Raw genomic sequence first — 17037 nt, forward strand, 5'->3', positions numbered from 1 at the left:
TGATGCTTTTAAGGATTTGTTAGCCAGGTTATTGCATACACCAAGAAAAACAAACTAGTGGTTATATGAGTGCTGAAAAATGTGTAAGAGTCTTATTCTACCTTGCGTAAAAGCTATTATTTCCGCTGTGAAGTCAGTACTAATAATATACCAACTTGCAAAGTCAGCTGCCTTGAAGCTGTTTAGTGGATAATCTGCTTCACCATGTTCCTTGCTCATAAACTGCAATCAGACAAACATGGTATAATCTCTATGCACAATAGTTTGAAGATGTTTGTGATCTAGTTTACAGTGGTTAAATCTGAACTTGATTGCAGTTAGAAAGTTATGTGACATAGACACATCAGGTGTAATAGAAAAACATGTAAACTGATCTATACACAAAAAATAAGTAAAGCAGAGCTTTTTAAAAATGTGAATTGCAGTGCAACACATTTTTATCTGCCTGTCCTGCCCTAAGGTATTAGAATATGATCAGGGGAAGGTGATGCTGTCTGCCTTCAAAAATATACTTTAGGGATCGTCTGATAATTCTTAAAATAGTGGTGTCTTGCATGGGGATAGAAGGTCTTGTGGAAGCTGATGCACAAGGAAGTACTAGAGAATCTGAAGCACACCCGGTGACTTAAGAGAGCATGAATACTTACAGAAACAGGCATGAAGAACTAGTATCCACTTTGGGGCACAACCTCAGTGATGTGACTCATGTGACAGGGAACCTAGAACCTTGGCTACAAATTAAGCTTGCCAGAGAAACACACCAGAAGAAATAGGACAGCAGCTGGCATTCAAGAAAATTGAAATGAAAGCTGAACAAGAAAACAATTTCCTTACAACACATAGATTGCTCCCCAAAGAAAGAGGTTGGTATTGCAAAGTGAAAATAAATGTCTGAGAGGTCTGACCAGGAGAAACTACACCTTCAACACCAGAAATTGTAAGTGGTAGACAGGGCAAACTGATATTCAGGGCTAAGAATATAATCTGCTTCTGGCTATCATCCTGTAGTCCTGTCTTTGAGTCATTTAGTTGTATTGTATGATGCTGAGGAAATCAATTAAACCGGGAATAAAGCATGTGTACTACTAGATGTTGCAAATAGAAATGAAATAAATAAATAATAATAATTTAAGCCAAGATTTAATTGCCCCTTAAATTTCAGACTAATAGTTCATTTAAATAAGATGCGGATGTGGTTGTGCTGTCTCAATTCTTTTGATAAAATCTGCAATCAAGTTAATATATTCAAATAATTGTTATGTTTTCCATATCCTCAGTACCTTCTGACAATGTCTATGAGTCTCTAAGCCAAGATGACATCAAGGATATTAACAACTTAAAGCTGATTTATTTAGTGATTTATGGATTAACACTTTAAGATTAAAAGTTTCAGATCTGCAGGCTTAGGACAGGCTCTAACATTAGCTGCAAGCAACTTGTCAGTAAACAGTAGCTATATTTAACCTGTTCAATAATCTGTGGCAAACTCTGTGAAACAAAGCGATTACATTGCTTAAGAGGTTTTTTTTTTCCAAGCTAAACTAAAATCCTTGTTTGCAAAGAAAGGTCCTAATACAGCTCAGTAAGCTACTGAAATTATAGCTTTTCTTTCTAAGGTTCTTATATGGGAGAAAATGCAGAGAAGGATGCAGGACAGAATGGGGAAAGTATATTTTCTCAGCAATCCCGCCCCTATCCCCACCTAGCAGCAAAGCATGAAGCAACAGACTACAAAGAAATTATTTAATAAAGAAAGACAGTACTGTTCACTTTTTAAAGAGAAACAATACTCAGTCCCCAAAAAAAATTATCAAAGGAACTAATGAGTGCACCATGTTAACATAGGTTCATAGGAAGGTACTAGGCTAACTGCCCATGTGGGCCATTTCAATCCTAACCAATTTACCTTGGTGAGACTCAAACCCTGTACCCACCCCAAAAGAAATGAAAAATAAAATATAAATCTTGCTAGACAAACTCCTAAAGAAGTATGCAGTAAATGGATTAGCAGTAGGATAGACTATTGTACACTTACACATATGTTAGCTTGTAGCTTCCTAATAAGTATAAGGAAACATACACATCTAGCTCCTCAGCACATCATCACAACTTAGCAGATAAGGGGAAATTTCATAATTTAGTTAAAGAGAATGTAATTGATCCTGAGCAATGAAAATAGACAGTTTATAAAGGAAAGGAGATACAATAAATATAATAAAATGATAGCTTTTATGCACTTGGATGGCCAAGAAAGTTTCTACAAAGTGTAACGGAGGTAATGAGTTTCAAATTGGATGTGATATTCAGCAAATACTAAGTAGAAGGTGAAATGTGGGGGGTACATACAGTAAAGGAACAAAATCTGTTTTGCTTCATTCTTTTGAAGGTCTCAGAAACATCTGTGAAAAGCAATGGGAAGCACTTCCCATACTCAAAATCCCCTAATAGGAACAAAAGTTGGGAATGGATTTTCAGGACTTCACCAGGTTGCAGCCAGTAGATAGAAGCTTTTACCCAGATGGAAATAACAATCCATGCTAAACAGTTAGGGATGGTAATCACCTGTAATGCTTGCTGCTATAAATACGAACCTCAGTTCAGTGTTTTAACGCTGATTTGGCTCTTGTCATTCTGATGCTAATTTCATTAACGTATATGTTGGTAAACCTACCCACTGAGACAATCAGTTTTTCAAAATAATGAAGGTATGAGCTGATCCTACATAGTACAAGATGTAATAGAAAGTATATTGAATGTGATATATTAAACGTATGAAGGGTCAGATTCCTGACTACTGCCCCAATGAGATGACTTCCATTAATGAGATCATGTACTAGAGGAGTGTGTCAGAAATGGATGGCAGTGAGTGTCAGACAGAGGATTTCCATCTTGGTAGTGGCCAAGGTCCCCCAGTCAAGCAACACCTAGCAGAGGTTATGTGCTGGTTTAAGAGTGCATATTGACCATCAAGTACTGCACTTCAGCCTCCCATGCAATTCACAGTACTGTATCTGAGAACAAAGGTGTAGAAACCTGCACTCTAACACTCTAGTATTGTAAGCCCAGCCTTGGCAACAAGGTGACAGGCCAACAAAGCAGCAGAAGGTGTGGAAAATAGGCAATCATGAAAGCTAACAAATTGAAATACCAAACACAGTACCTAGTAGCTCGAACAGAACAGAACTCGGAACAGGTTAGCAAAAATAATCCTCAGGCTCTCTCAGTAATGACCAATGTTTATTCCACAATGCACGAACGTAAATGACATACGATTCAGAATAACTGATATATCCAACAACAAAGGTTAAGCGCTTTCATCTGTCCTAGCCAGACTTCTTCAGAACCATCAATTAACATAAATGACAACATTTTATACCATCTTTTGGTGCCAAAATTTTATCAATTAACCAAATCATTCTATTAATAAACCCTAATACATAACCTATATATTTGTTTAAAATACCTCTTTATATGGTAAAATCACGTACAAATAACCTATGAATATTTAAATATTACTATACAATGTATACCTAAAATTCTATATAAAAAGCTCATCTATATTTGTGTGTATATAAAATCTGATGAAATACAATATAATGTGTAAGCATTAAATTTAAATATATATAATTTCAATAAATACCCTATTGTTAAAATCATACCTATAATTATAAATAATGATACTTGTAATTATCAAAAATGCCTATTTAATAAAAGATGACTGCTACAAACTGAAGGCTAAATCACTTTTTCGCTATTCTACCAGGAAGTGGGAGAAATACTAAACCAATTTATATATACTTATTCTGTAAATCACAGAATTGATTATGTTATATTAATTTAAAATAATTTAAGGAAGATTATTTTTGCTAACCTGTTCTGAGTTCTGTTCTGTTCGAGCTACTAGGTACTGTGTTTGGTATTTCAATTTGTTGGTTTACACTATTTTCTACTTTCGAAATCATGAAAGCTGACCAAGCAGAACACACCATTCTTCAAGCCCTATATTCCTACTGTCCACTGCCAGTGGAAAGTTAACATGCTTCAAGAAGACTTAAAAATGCTTATGTGGGAAGAGAGTTTTAACCTGAACCAAAAAACAAAATACTTACACTATAGGAAATGCGACTATTTTAAAAGTGTTGTCCTTATGCGCAGCAAATACACATGAACTTCATGCCAACTGATAGAATTCAAAACTATCAAGATATTTAAGTATCCCTGATTTAAAAAAAATCACATGATATAAACCACCAGTCGTCACTTTTGTATATCAAATCTCAAAGTATTAATTAGTAACATAAATATACACATAGAAATATAAAATGCTTAAATATAAAAATTCAAATATCAAAACATTTTCTTCGTCGGCAGTGACTTCAAACAGCATTTAATACTGATTTCATCTTTTAGACTGGGATGATTATAAGCATTAAAAATGCCACCTCAGTTCTTTAACCGCCAAAAATTTATTAAAGTTTATTTTACTACAAATAAACTTATTAAAGTTTTTATAAACTAAGCTGTCTGTCCCAATACATTTGAGTAGTGATTTTTCTTCATGGCTGTAGCATGTTATTTTATTCTTTGTGAAAGTTTTCTAGTCATCTTGTCAATATAAAATCATTCACAGCTAAGATACATAGCAATATCAACTACAAATAAGTTATTGCAGTTCAAGATTAATTTTGTGGAAAATGTTTATTTATTTATTTTACTCGCATCAATTAAATGAGATTATAAATCTCTACTATTTATATCCTTTACAAACTCCCAAGCACAATTACCATGAAGCTTGTTGCTGGTAAATGTTTTGGTCAAATCAATTTCCTCTTACTCCAACATATCTGTAAATATCTACCTACTGTATATGCAAAAGATGGAGTTGCTCATTTCTTAAAATAATTGTTCAATTATTTTTAAAAATTTGTACAATAGCATTGTTATCTAAACCTATCTGGAATGAAAACTGGTGCTGTAAAATTTATTTGGAGGTGAATTCTTGGGTTCATTTAGCTGCTATACATAAATCTCATATGCACAGATTTTTAGAGAATGTCCAGATTTTTGTCTCATGTTTTTGAGCTGTTTCACACACAATTTATGTTCTTCTGGCAAATCCTTGAAAATTGAAGTCGCTAAATAATGACAGACAGTTAGGTTTCAGACTTCATATCCTTCAGAAATGCATGCTAACATAACACCTTTTATTCCAGCAACTTTCTAAGTCTATATGAATGATATAAGTCCATCTCCCACTATTTTGGCTTTGTCCAAATTTATTGTGCTAAGAGGTTACCTACTTAATATGGAGGCACACCTATCACGTCTATGAGTACACATTCCTTCAGCAATTAAATATGTTTAATCCTATTACAGACTTTATCTATAACTAAATCAATCAAATTTTTAATTTTTAAAAAGATCATTATTAGAACATTATCTAGAAGCTCTAATAAATTGTCCACATATGACATTGTACTTCATAAAAATAGTGTGCATACAGAAACCATGCAACTTATTACTAAAAATGGTTGGTTTGCAAAATAATTTACTGTGGAATGATAAGTAACTGCACAACCCTCCATGCCCAGGAAAAAAAATGCAGAAATTCACTGATTTTTTTTTTTTTAACTTTGATATAAATAAATCAAGGTGCTTGGGTTCCCCTATCTTTATGAAGAATACGTTATCTATGAAGTGTTTGTAAAAAGTGAGATACTGAAACAAAGAGTGTTAATTCAACCAATTATGTTCCCAGTTAGCAAAAAACAAATTACCAAATTTTCAAACTTAGGGTTGCTCTAGCTCCCATAGCCACTGACATCAGCTGATAATAGAAAATAATACCAATAATGATCCTACACAGATTGATTTATTTAAATAAACAAGGCTATGAAGTACAACAGCAATGAAAGAAGAAGTAGAAGTAACAAACAGCTCTGGCAAACAAAAATGCATAAGCATTGATGATACTCCAAGCATTAACAGCACCTGAATGCAACTATTATGCTACTTACAAGACTGTGCCAGGAAGTTTGGAAGAAGCCATCCTGGTCAACTTACTGGAAAAGATGTGTGTTTATGCAAAGACAATCAACATGATTGTGAGAATTATCTCCCAATAACTTTGATTCCACATGCTAGTGAGATCTGTCTCATATTTAGTGGAGATTATAAATGAACTTGGAATGAGAGTTGCCATAACTACAACCAAGACTCAGGAAACAGAGAAACAAAATATCTCATCAAGGATGTGGTATGGCTTCTTGAAAAGGCAGAATAATATCAACATGACATCTGCATGTGTTTCACAGACATCTGTGTAAATGTTGAAAAATTCTGGGCAACCTGAGAAACATTTGAATACCAGACCACCTGATAATTTTTATACACAATCTTCACACCAGTCAAGAAGCAACAGCTCAAACCAAACAAGGAGAAACAGAAGGGTTTAGAAATAGTAAAGGTATACCCAGACCTGTTTTATTTATGTGCAGAAAATCATTAGAGAAGTACACTGTATAAATGAAAACATGATGTAAAAATTGGAGGAAGAATTATCAAAAAACTTCACAGTGATGATGATATCTTGATACTGGCTGAAAATAAAGATGATCTAAAATGTCTGCCTGTCACAATTAAATAACATACTCTCAAAATGCAGTGTCCATCTTAACACAAAGAAGTCAAAGATCCTAACAAATTGTAAGATCTATAAATTTATTACAGATATAGAAAGAATTCAAACAGCAGACAGCTAAAACCTGCTTGGATCAATAATCAATAATGGTGTGAAGTCAGTAAGGAAATATGACAGTAAAGTTGTACAACATGGCTAAATACTTCACTCATTCCTGTATAATTTTCATGCAGAACAAATGAAAATTGCAGGAAGCATTATCAACAACCTTTGCTATGCTACTGATACAGTACTATCTGAAAGTAAAAATGGTCTGAAATATCTGCTTATCAAAATTAAACAAGAGAGTCTCAGAATGGGTTTGCACCTTGCCACGATGAAGACAACTAGTAAAATCAATATACTTATTCTAGATGGAGAAGAAACAGAGATTATTGAAAGTTTCAGTCTACTCGGATACATAATCAATAAATTCAGTGATGAATCACTCTTGGCAAAATGGACATAAAGGATCTATATAACAGATGCTGAGGAAACCACTTAACCCATGAAAAATGCATGTGTACTAGTGGATAAACTAGTTAAAAACGGAAGAAATAAAAAGATAATATTCTCAGCCAAGGTTTTGTTATCCCTTAAATTCCAGACTAATAGTTACATTTAAACAAGATGTGGATGTGGTTGTACTTATGCTTCTTAATTCTTTTGATGCAATCTGCATGAATGTTAATGTATTTCAAAGAATTGTGATGTTTTCCATATCCCTAGTACATTTTGCAGAGATAGCTCTTTGCATAAGAAGATTCAACTTAACCAAGCTATAGTATTTGAGTTATTGTTATACGGATGTGAAAGTTGGACAGTTAAGAAACTTGACAGGAAAAAAAATGAATGTCTTTGATTTATGCCTCTAACACTATATATATATATATATATATATATATATATATATATATATATATATATATATATATATATATATATATATATATATATATATATATATATATATACATATACACAGTATTCCCTGAAAGGTCAGATGGCAAGACTTAACTTTCAGACCTTGAGTATATCACATGAAGAGAAAGATCATTAGAAAAAGACATCATGCTTGGAAAGGTTGAGGGTTACAGTAAAACAGTAAGACCTGCAATGCAATGGAATGGTGCAATTACTGCAGCAGGATATTTGTCCCTGCCAGTTATTAGTTATCTGACTGAAGACAGCACACAGTTCATAACAACTGTTTGTAAAGCTGGCATGGGTCAGTATTAGCTTGATGGCACTTAACGAGAAGAGCAGCTAAAAGTGTAAAGAGTAGAAGATTATGTTTCATAGGTACAGTCCTCCAGAGCATCAGAAAAAGATGACTAGGACACTAAGCCCCAATTTCTGAAGAAGTCTAAGGTTACAAGCTGATAGGGGACTATTGAAAGTATATGTGAATGGACAGGATAAAGAAAATGATCATTCTTTGGTCAAATGTCCCTTGGGAATACATGAGTTTATTAGTGAGGTAACTAGCTGGTAGTAGACCTGCAGAGAATTTTGCTCTTGTATTATATATCTTATAAAGCATGCTGTGTATATCCCTTGGAAGGTTACTCATTAAGAGAAATTCATATACATACACACACACACACACACACACACACACACACACACACACACACACACACACACACACACATATATATATATGCACACACACACACACACACACATGAATGGACACACACACACACACATATATATATATATATATATATATATATATATATATATATATATATATAATCACTACATAATCTCGAAAGTTTGAAATATTGAATTTCAAACATTCGAGACTATATAGCCGAAACCCCTAATTACCAAAAGACCAGAAGCGCTTGCCCCCTGCTTGTCTGTAGTTTAGGTTTGTGTGTTTGTGTTCTGGGGGAAGATGTGTGTATGTGTGTGGTGTATGTTGAGTGTAGTTTTCGGTAGTTTGAATTTTGCGGTGTTGAGGTTTCGGTATTTTAGTGTTTGGGGTATTTGGTCTCTGGATTTTGAGCGTCAGTAGTTTGGCTTTTCGGGATTTAGTAGTGGTTATATTTATATATATATATATATATATATATATATATATATATATATATATATGTATATATATGCAATCGTTTATCAAAGCAAAATATAACTGAAAGTTAAATTAATAAAATACAGTACACATTTCATTTCTTCCATTTAATGTTCTGTTTGCCAATGAACACAAATAACTTTACAGGTAACTCTTCATTGCCTGAGCATAATACACTTTAATGCTAACAAGTGTGCTTGTGTGTGTGTGTGTGTGTGTGTGTGTGTGTGTGTGTGTGTGTGTGTGTGTGTGTGTGTGCGCATTTGTAGCTATACAATGAAACACTTATTTAGATATGTATGAAGGTATTATTCTTATATGCAAAATGTAGAATGCTGGCGACATTTAATGAGCATAGTACAAAACATGCCCATAAAAGAATGACGCATATCAAAAGGGATTTATTTGCCTACTTGTGTATACAGTCAGAAAGATTTCATTTAAAAAAGTTGATGCACATGTTTTTATGCAGAAGAAATTATATTTACAAGGGAATTAAGTGTAAGCATACAGAAATCACAATCTGAATATTAAGTGTGCATTAATCTGTGTTCATCCAGGCACTGTTAGAATTAAACAAGAAACATTGTGCACATATAAACATTAAAAATTAAAAAGAGTAAATCATGGGCTTTCAGAAGCCATGTAACTGGAACACTGGTACGTCCTTAAGGAGTCATTGGCATATACCACATGAGGGGATTTAAAGTATTACAGAGTGACAAATCTAGCTTTACTGGGTCTTTCTTTCTTTTATATAATGGTTTGTCTGTTTGACTGTTTTACCCTTTAGTTTGGATGCTACCTTAGATATTTTGCAGTCACTCTGATGTTGTGAATATCTGGTTTGTTTCAAATCTCTGTGTTTATAAAATATGGCCAAACAATCCACTTATGCTGTACTGATAAGTTAAGAGAAAGGGACAAAACATGCCATGTCTACAGCAAACGTGATTCTGCTTTCCTGTCCTGAATGTACCAGTACTGACTTACAGTAAAAAGTAGTGGGCATTCAGAAGCCATTTAGTTGAAACACTGCTATGTCCTTAAAATCAATTGCATATATCCCATGGGCCTCCACTACAGAAAGTTTAAGATATTACACATTGAATCCTCTAGATTTGCTGGCGTTTTCTCATAGTTTGTAGTCTGGAAGGTAGGAGGAAACTTGAGCACCCTGCAAAACCCACACAGGCAATGGAAGTACATAAAGACTTAACAGAGAAGGTACCTTAGGGGAGAGCTGTTCTGGAAAGCTGAGCAGTGTAAGGCATTAATGCTAACCAGTGTAATGTCCTATTAGTTTACACAGGCTTTTTTAGTCCCATTACCTAATAAGGGCATGTCAGGATTTCAGCCTGAGTAATAGCTTGTTACCACTTCATTTTGGAAATATGTTATTATTATGCTATTACCACTGTGGTAGGTCAACTTGTAGTGTTTCATTCTTAGATACAAGAACTACTTCACTGGTATAGTCTTATCAATGTGGAAAGGCAGCTTGCAAGGAGGCATTATTAGATATGAGAGTAACTCAATTGTTCTATTCTCAAACTTGTGGTAAGGCAGCTTGCATTTAGGTATTCTTAGAAGTGAAATGTGCTTCACTGTTATATTTATATCCATGTGCAAAGGTAGTCTACAGTGAGCTGGTGTTAAGTAGGCTTGCAGTGAAACACTCTTAGATGACACAGTAAAGCCATTGTTGCATTTTCACCACTGTGGTAAAGCAGCTTAGAGTAAGGTGTTTTTGGATCTAAAATGTACTTCATTTATATGTTAACCAATGTGGCAAAGACATTTTTGCAGGGAGATGTCTAAGATGTAAGACAAGATTCACTGTTATATTTCTACCACCGTGTTAAGGCTGTTTGCAGAGAGGCGCTGTTAAGTTTCCACTGTTCTACCATTGGTTTATTTTGCATCACTTCCATGTTTGCTGCTTTTTTAGTTTTTTCATTCTCTAGGCTATTTTATTTCAAGTTTAATGCTTGTTACTAGAGTTTTGCTATTTAGTACATCACATTACAGAGACAAAAGGTGCACCCAAATCAGATGAGATTTCTGACTGGGAATTTGGAACAAAACACTGTCCCATTCATGCATTTTTATGCATAAATGGAATGCTGGTACCCACAAAGAGAAAATAGCTATCTCTGTTCTTTATTTTTGATCTTCAGCTTTGTAGAATGGTAGCAGTCATTCTTATGTTATTTCCCTATAACATTGGTAGGTTTCCAGACCTGGGTTCTGATTTTAAACTCTTGCCCACCTACTCAGTTAATGACAAATGATGATATCTCAGGAGGATCTGCACTTCCTCAAATGATTCATCATGTGCATTGACTGCTCCCAGCATTGCATTTAATTTCAGTTAACCCTATTATAAGATAGTTGAAAACCCAGGATAACATACGAAGAGTAGATAGCCATGCTGCTATTCTGAAATTTCTTCCTACGCAGGCGCTATTTGGTACAGATAATCTGACTATGGATTTTTTGCTATCAGTCACCACTGCCTTCAATAAATTATTAGAAATCTCTGGTCTTACCACATGTATCAGAAAGTCTGCTCTGACTCTCCAGATACATTGTGACCTGGCCCTGATATCCACTGACTTGTGGATTCCTTTTCCACTTGAAGAAATACTAACTCTTGTGATATACATTAGTAGACTGCTGGATTAGGTAGGACAAGCCAGTTAAATACCATCACTCAATTTTTTTCATTAGAGAAACAATACTGGGAAAAACTTAATCTCTGTCCCCACAGAGCAAAATTACTGCACCCTATATCATGTTAATATCTAGCATACTTTTAATCTATCTTTTCTTGGGCCACAGTTTCTTTAATAACCTGGAAACTAGGTCAGAAACTGGAGGAATTCCAGGCACTGGGTTATGAAATAAACTCTTGGTCGCCATCTATCAGTCCAGTTTGGAACTTTTCAATGTTGTATGTCTATGCAAGGTTGCCATGTATGCAGCTACGACTGGTAGGTTGCTCCATTACCAGAAGACATCCTACACTATATTTATCTGCATCTATAGGAGTTCTGCTCTTCATGATTATATGAGCTGCTGAAATAACCTGCTAGATTCAAGAAAGTGTTTGTACAAGTCTATTCTCACAGTGGCAACTGCATGGAGGAAAGTGTGCATGTCATTTAGGTGACAACAAAAGACAAACATTCTCCAGGACTTAGGACTGCTCTGTGACTTAACTCAACTACCATGGTGGTTGAGCTTAGTCTGTGCTGAGTGTATTGTAAGGGCAGTAGGTTCAGAATGGTAGGTATTATCCAGGAGAAGAAAATCAGGACAGTAAATGATTTTTTGAGGTTATAAGGCAGGAACATGACATGGGAAAGAATGAGCTACAGTAGTGCCTACAAATAAGGGATGCTATGAAGCAACAAAATTCAGGAGGGGCTGGTAACATTGAGGCAGTTTGTACTTTTAATTTTCTCCAGTACAAGCTCATCAAAAAGCTCACAAACAACTCTTTCACAGCTTGTTAGAAATGTCAGTGGCAAACCCTTTAAAGGAATTATTTGCACAGGCTGAGGAATTAAGTGTACCAACTAAGGAAGAAAAAAATGTGAAAAATTATTTTTTATGATGAAGATAGCAGTATAAGATTCAGTTAGGTGGGTGAACACACTTAAATTCCTCTCAGCATGGTGTTACACCCCTCATCAATTGACTGCATCAGCCTAACAAATAATAATTCATGATGTAGTTCCTGGTGGGGTTTGTGGGGTTTACACTTGGATGTTCTGTGCCTCAGCAGCTTTTCAGACCCATATATTTACACGTGAAAACCTTGGAAATCATTCTATTTCTTTTTATTATTTGAGATCAGGAATTAAATACTGACCACTTATCTTACCATTTAAATCAGTGTTGTGGAGTTCCTGTTCATGTTTGTTCTGAATCTGAAGTTAAAGCTATTAACTGAAGGTACTTTATACATTTGCAAATTTTTTTCAAGTTGTTTCTGTCCATTCCTAGGTATTTAAATAAGTTTTGAGTGGTCTCATTTTTCTGCATTTTCACTCTATACCCTCTGAATCTGAAACTACAGATATGCTTTTGGTTTTACAGTTCTATTGTTACTTTTTTGAACTCAAGTGGATTAATCAGCATTGCTTATGGAATTAATGTGATTTAGCCACTTTTCAAAATTATAACGATCAGCCAGCTTGTCTCTAGAAATTGTGGTGTCATACTAAGCATTTGGATTCCATATTTCCAACCACTGAAGTACATTTAAACTACTGCACTTATCCTTCTATTTAAATCAGTTTTGTTGATTTCTTGTTGTGCCTTAAAACTTGGAGGCTTTTGAGCTGCCTATCCCTACAGTATGCCTAACCCTGGAAGCTTCTCCAAGTCTTATCTAGCACCTCTGATTATCTTACTGGTCACACACTGACAGATGAAACTGGGGAGGCCCTCCCTTTAGACTGTCAGTATGCTTGCAAACTGCCTTAAAGTGTGCGTTCCTCATTGCCTACTTGTCTGCCTTTGAATTGCCTTGTAACTACTTGTAGCTTGTTGCTTGATGTGTCTCTAGTCCCTTTTGACTAAAGTGTATTTTTACATTAATAACACAGGGTCTGCAATTCTACTGGCAGTAGAAAGGTAGGTTGTTCTGTCCAAGTTGAGAAATGCACAGGGAGGCTTAAACTGAGATTTAGCTAGAGGGCTTTTTAATTAGTTTAGTTTAATTTGTTTAGCCACTTTTCTTTGAGTCTATAAATTCTGTTGCTCGTTGTGCAGTGGCATTTATTAGTGGTCTGTATAGAAGCAGGCACTTAGAAACTAACATTTCCCTATAAAACATCCCCTGTAACTTTACCCAGTACTCAGTTGTGCAAGGATCAACCTGTTTGCGCATCAAGGACCTCTGCAGTACAAATTCAGCCATATATATATGCTATCAGTAGCACAGTGCCCAAGTTAGCCTGCTTTACCACCCCTTTGTAGTTCACCTTAAAGAATCTGATGCTACAGATGGACACTTTTCCAATTTCTCCGCCACCAGTCTGGTAGATATGGCATCCTGAAACAATGCAGGAATTGTCTCTTGTTCACTAACAACCAACTAATCCTTAGAGAAACAGTGTGTGAGAGATGTCATCACACAGTGTCACTGGAGGCAAGACTCTCATGCAAAAGCACTCAAAATAACAACCAGGTTGTCGGTAACATAAGCATTACAACCACAAGACTTTACCTCCCTGTAATACATAAAGACAGACATTATAGACCTCTCAGAATACATGTCCCAGGCTGGTATGTGCCCAGCATTGAGCAGCATTCTATCTTCACCAAGGATGATGCCACAATATGAAAAAAAAAGATGACAGGTTTCAATAACTGGCATTGTTTCTGGTGTCATTCCAAGGGAGGTACTATATTTGTCAGCACTGGAGGATAAGTTCAATACACCATCAAGGATAGTTTGCACCTCTGCACTCTAGGCTTTTGAATATTAACTAAAACATTGTCCTCCCCTGTAGTGCGTTTTTTAGGCAATGCCAAACTGACAAACCTGCTGACATAGCAAAACCAACCTAAGGGAATTTAAAGCCATTACTATTCAATGCCAGGAGTGTAAACAAGAAACTCTACTTTCTTCAGGCTCTCCTCACTCAGCAGGATGCAGACAGCTGTGCAGTTAGAGACAGGGTTTAAAGCCATGGAAAGCAGCCCAGTAGTACAGGGCTACAATGCCTTCCACACATTCAGGCCAGCTACTGCACAAGCAGGGACCAAAGGTGGAAGTGTCTCAATCTATATCAACAAAAAACTTACCTCAAGACTTGTCAAATAGGATGATGCATTTGAGTTTCTCTATGTCCATTTTTGCACTGGCAAGGTCTCATACCATATCCTTGCAAGCTACAGATCATCCTCTATGACCCAAAAAAAACATAACTCATACTTGGACTTATTGGAGGCTCTCATCTTTCAACCAAATACTACAATGTTTCTGAAACTGGGGTCCACGGATCCCTGGGGATCCGTACGATAAACTCAATGGGTCTGTGAGCTCACTTGCTCCAACCTGGCTTTTGGACATCATTCATGGCCCGACCCTGTAAATGGAGAAAGAAAAGTTGCGCCGCTCATCCACAATTTATTTAAAAAAAAAAGAAAAGAAACTTCCCTGTTTGCAGCTGAGCAGTGGCTAAGCAGCTGCTTGCTCTTAGTTTTTAGAGGCGAAGAAGGAACAACTTCCATGTTTGCGGCTTTTACCCAGCAGCTGCTCACTTGCCCTGTGTTTTCTGCCAGCAGTTAGAACTTGAGGGAAATTTAAACAACTGTTCTGTTCCCTCCAAGTAAGACAGGTCCCATATTTATGTTGGTCGCTGTATGGGTATGGGTCTGCTCTCTGCCTTTTCCCAGCAAATAGAAATTAATGCAGATCTGAAGATCGATCCAGATGATCTTGTTGACAGAACTTGAAGGTATTTTTTTTTATCAAGGCTTTAATAAGAAGTGGTGCCTGAGTGTAGCTATCAGTTGGCCAGATATTCGCAGTGTGCGCCAGATTGTTGTCTTATTTGGTCTGCTTCACATAAAATGGGGTTTCTCTGGCAAATCATTGAGGACTGAATTAAATAATGGCATACTTTTGAGCTTTAGATTTCATACATTTCAGAAAATTCATATTAATTCAAAACTTGTTGTTCTATCAACTTTTTAAGTTTATGAGAGCAATATTTAAAATGTATCCTTAGCTTTGGCCCTTTGTTCCCCACATTATGACAGGGTTTGTCCATATTTCTTGCACTGAAGAGGTTGAGAGGTATTGTGTGTGTGTATCTGTGGGTATGTAAGAGGGAGATATGTGTGTGTGTGTGTGTGTGTGTGTGTGTGTGTGTGTGTGTGTGTGTGTGTGTGTGTGTGTAAGAGGGAGGCAGGCAGGTGTGCGTGTATGTGTAAGAGGGAAAGAGGTGTGTGTAAGAGGTAGGCAGCATACCCTTCAGCTGTCCAGGTTTTTGTAGAATGTCCATATTTTTGCCTCATATCTTTAGTCTGTTTCTAATAAAATTGTGTTTATCTGGAAAATCCCTGGCAAATCACTGATGACTGAAGTCAGAAAATAATGCCAGACATTTGAGCATCAGACTTCATAGCCTTCAGAAAATTTGTACTAATGCAAAACTTGTTGTTCTATTAACTTTCTAAGTTTACAAGACCAAAAATTAAAATGTGTCCTTAGTTTTGGCTCTCTGTCCCCCATTATGGCAGGTGCATTTTTCAAGAAATCTAGTTTCAAGTGCATTTTCAAGAAATTGTGAGCTTCAAGGGAAGAGAGGTTTACTGCTGCTCATGCTAAGTCTGTTTACAATGTGCAGCAGATTTGTTTAGCTATTTAGCAAATAGTATCACTATTGCGGTGTAGCCTTTTAAAGCTGTGTTAGTAGCACAACAGGTAGCATGTTTGCATTTTAATGCAGAAGGCTGTGGGTTCTACTACCACAGCATATTGATGGATTGTTGATACTGTTTTGCATTTTTAGGGGGTGGGTACTGAAGTCCTGAATATGTCCTCTTTTGCATGAGATGCCTAGTAACTATGAACCTGTTTTCGTTTTGCTTACCATTTTTTTAAGTAGGTAATTTATTCTTCAAGGGCAGCAGGCATTGAATTTGTAGATGAAACACTGAAATAAAGTTGTTTGTTAGCAGCAACCTTTTCGTTAGTTACAGATCTCTTTAAGGTGGAATTATTCAGCTGACTTACTTCTGCAGAGATTGTGCATATTGACTGATATTGGGGAATTGTAATGACAGAAGTTTGAGTGGCCCTTTATGGTTGAAATGTTCTTATTTGGGTGGTTTTGTCATTATTGCTTCATGTTTTTTCACTGCTTACTGGAAAAATGTGCAGAATAAGAAGTTATGTACCTACCATAACGTTCCATGTTAGTTGTCTTCTCTCGCCTTCTTTCTTGCTTGATGGGTTCGGAGCCGATCCTCGGCTCCGACTCGGCACTTGCTAAGCTCGAGAGTCACTTTTACCAGCTCGAGGCAGCCCCATATCCCATGATGCAAGGCGGTAAGTACCCAGATCTTGTTTGATGACAAAGGGCAATAGCACCAAGCATAAAACACTTCCAAAAGGAAGAAGAAAACTTACAGGATGGAAGAAGGACCAGGTCTGAATGGTCTTCAGCATAATTATTTCTTATAGAAAGGTCTGTCCAGGCCTGGGGGAAGGAGGGAGGGTCGCAAGAAAGAAGGCGAGAGAAGACAA

This window comes from Protopterus annectens, chromosome 16.part0 (assembly GCF_019279795.1).
Source record: "Protopterus annectens isolate FY-2018-M chromosome 16.part0, PAN1.0, whole genome shotgun sequence".
Classification (NCBI taxonomy): Eukaryota; Metazoa; Chordata; order Ceratodontiformes; family Protopteridae; genus Protopterus; species Protopterus annectens.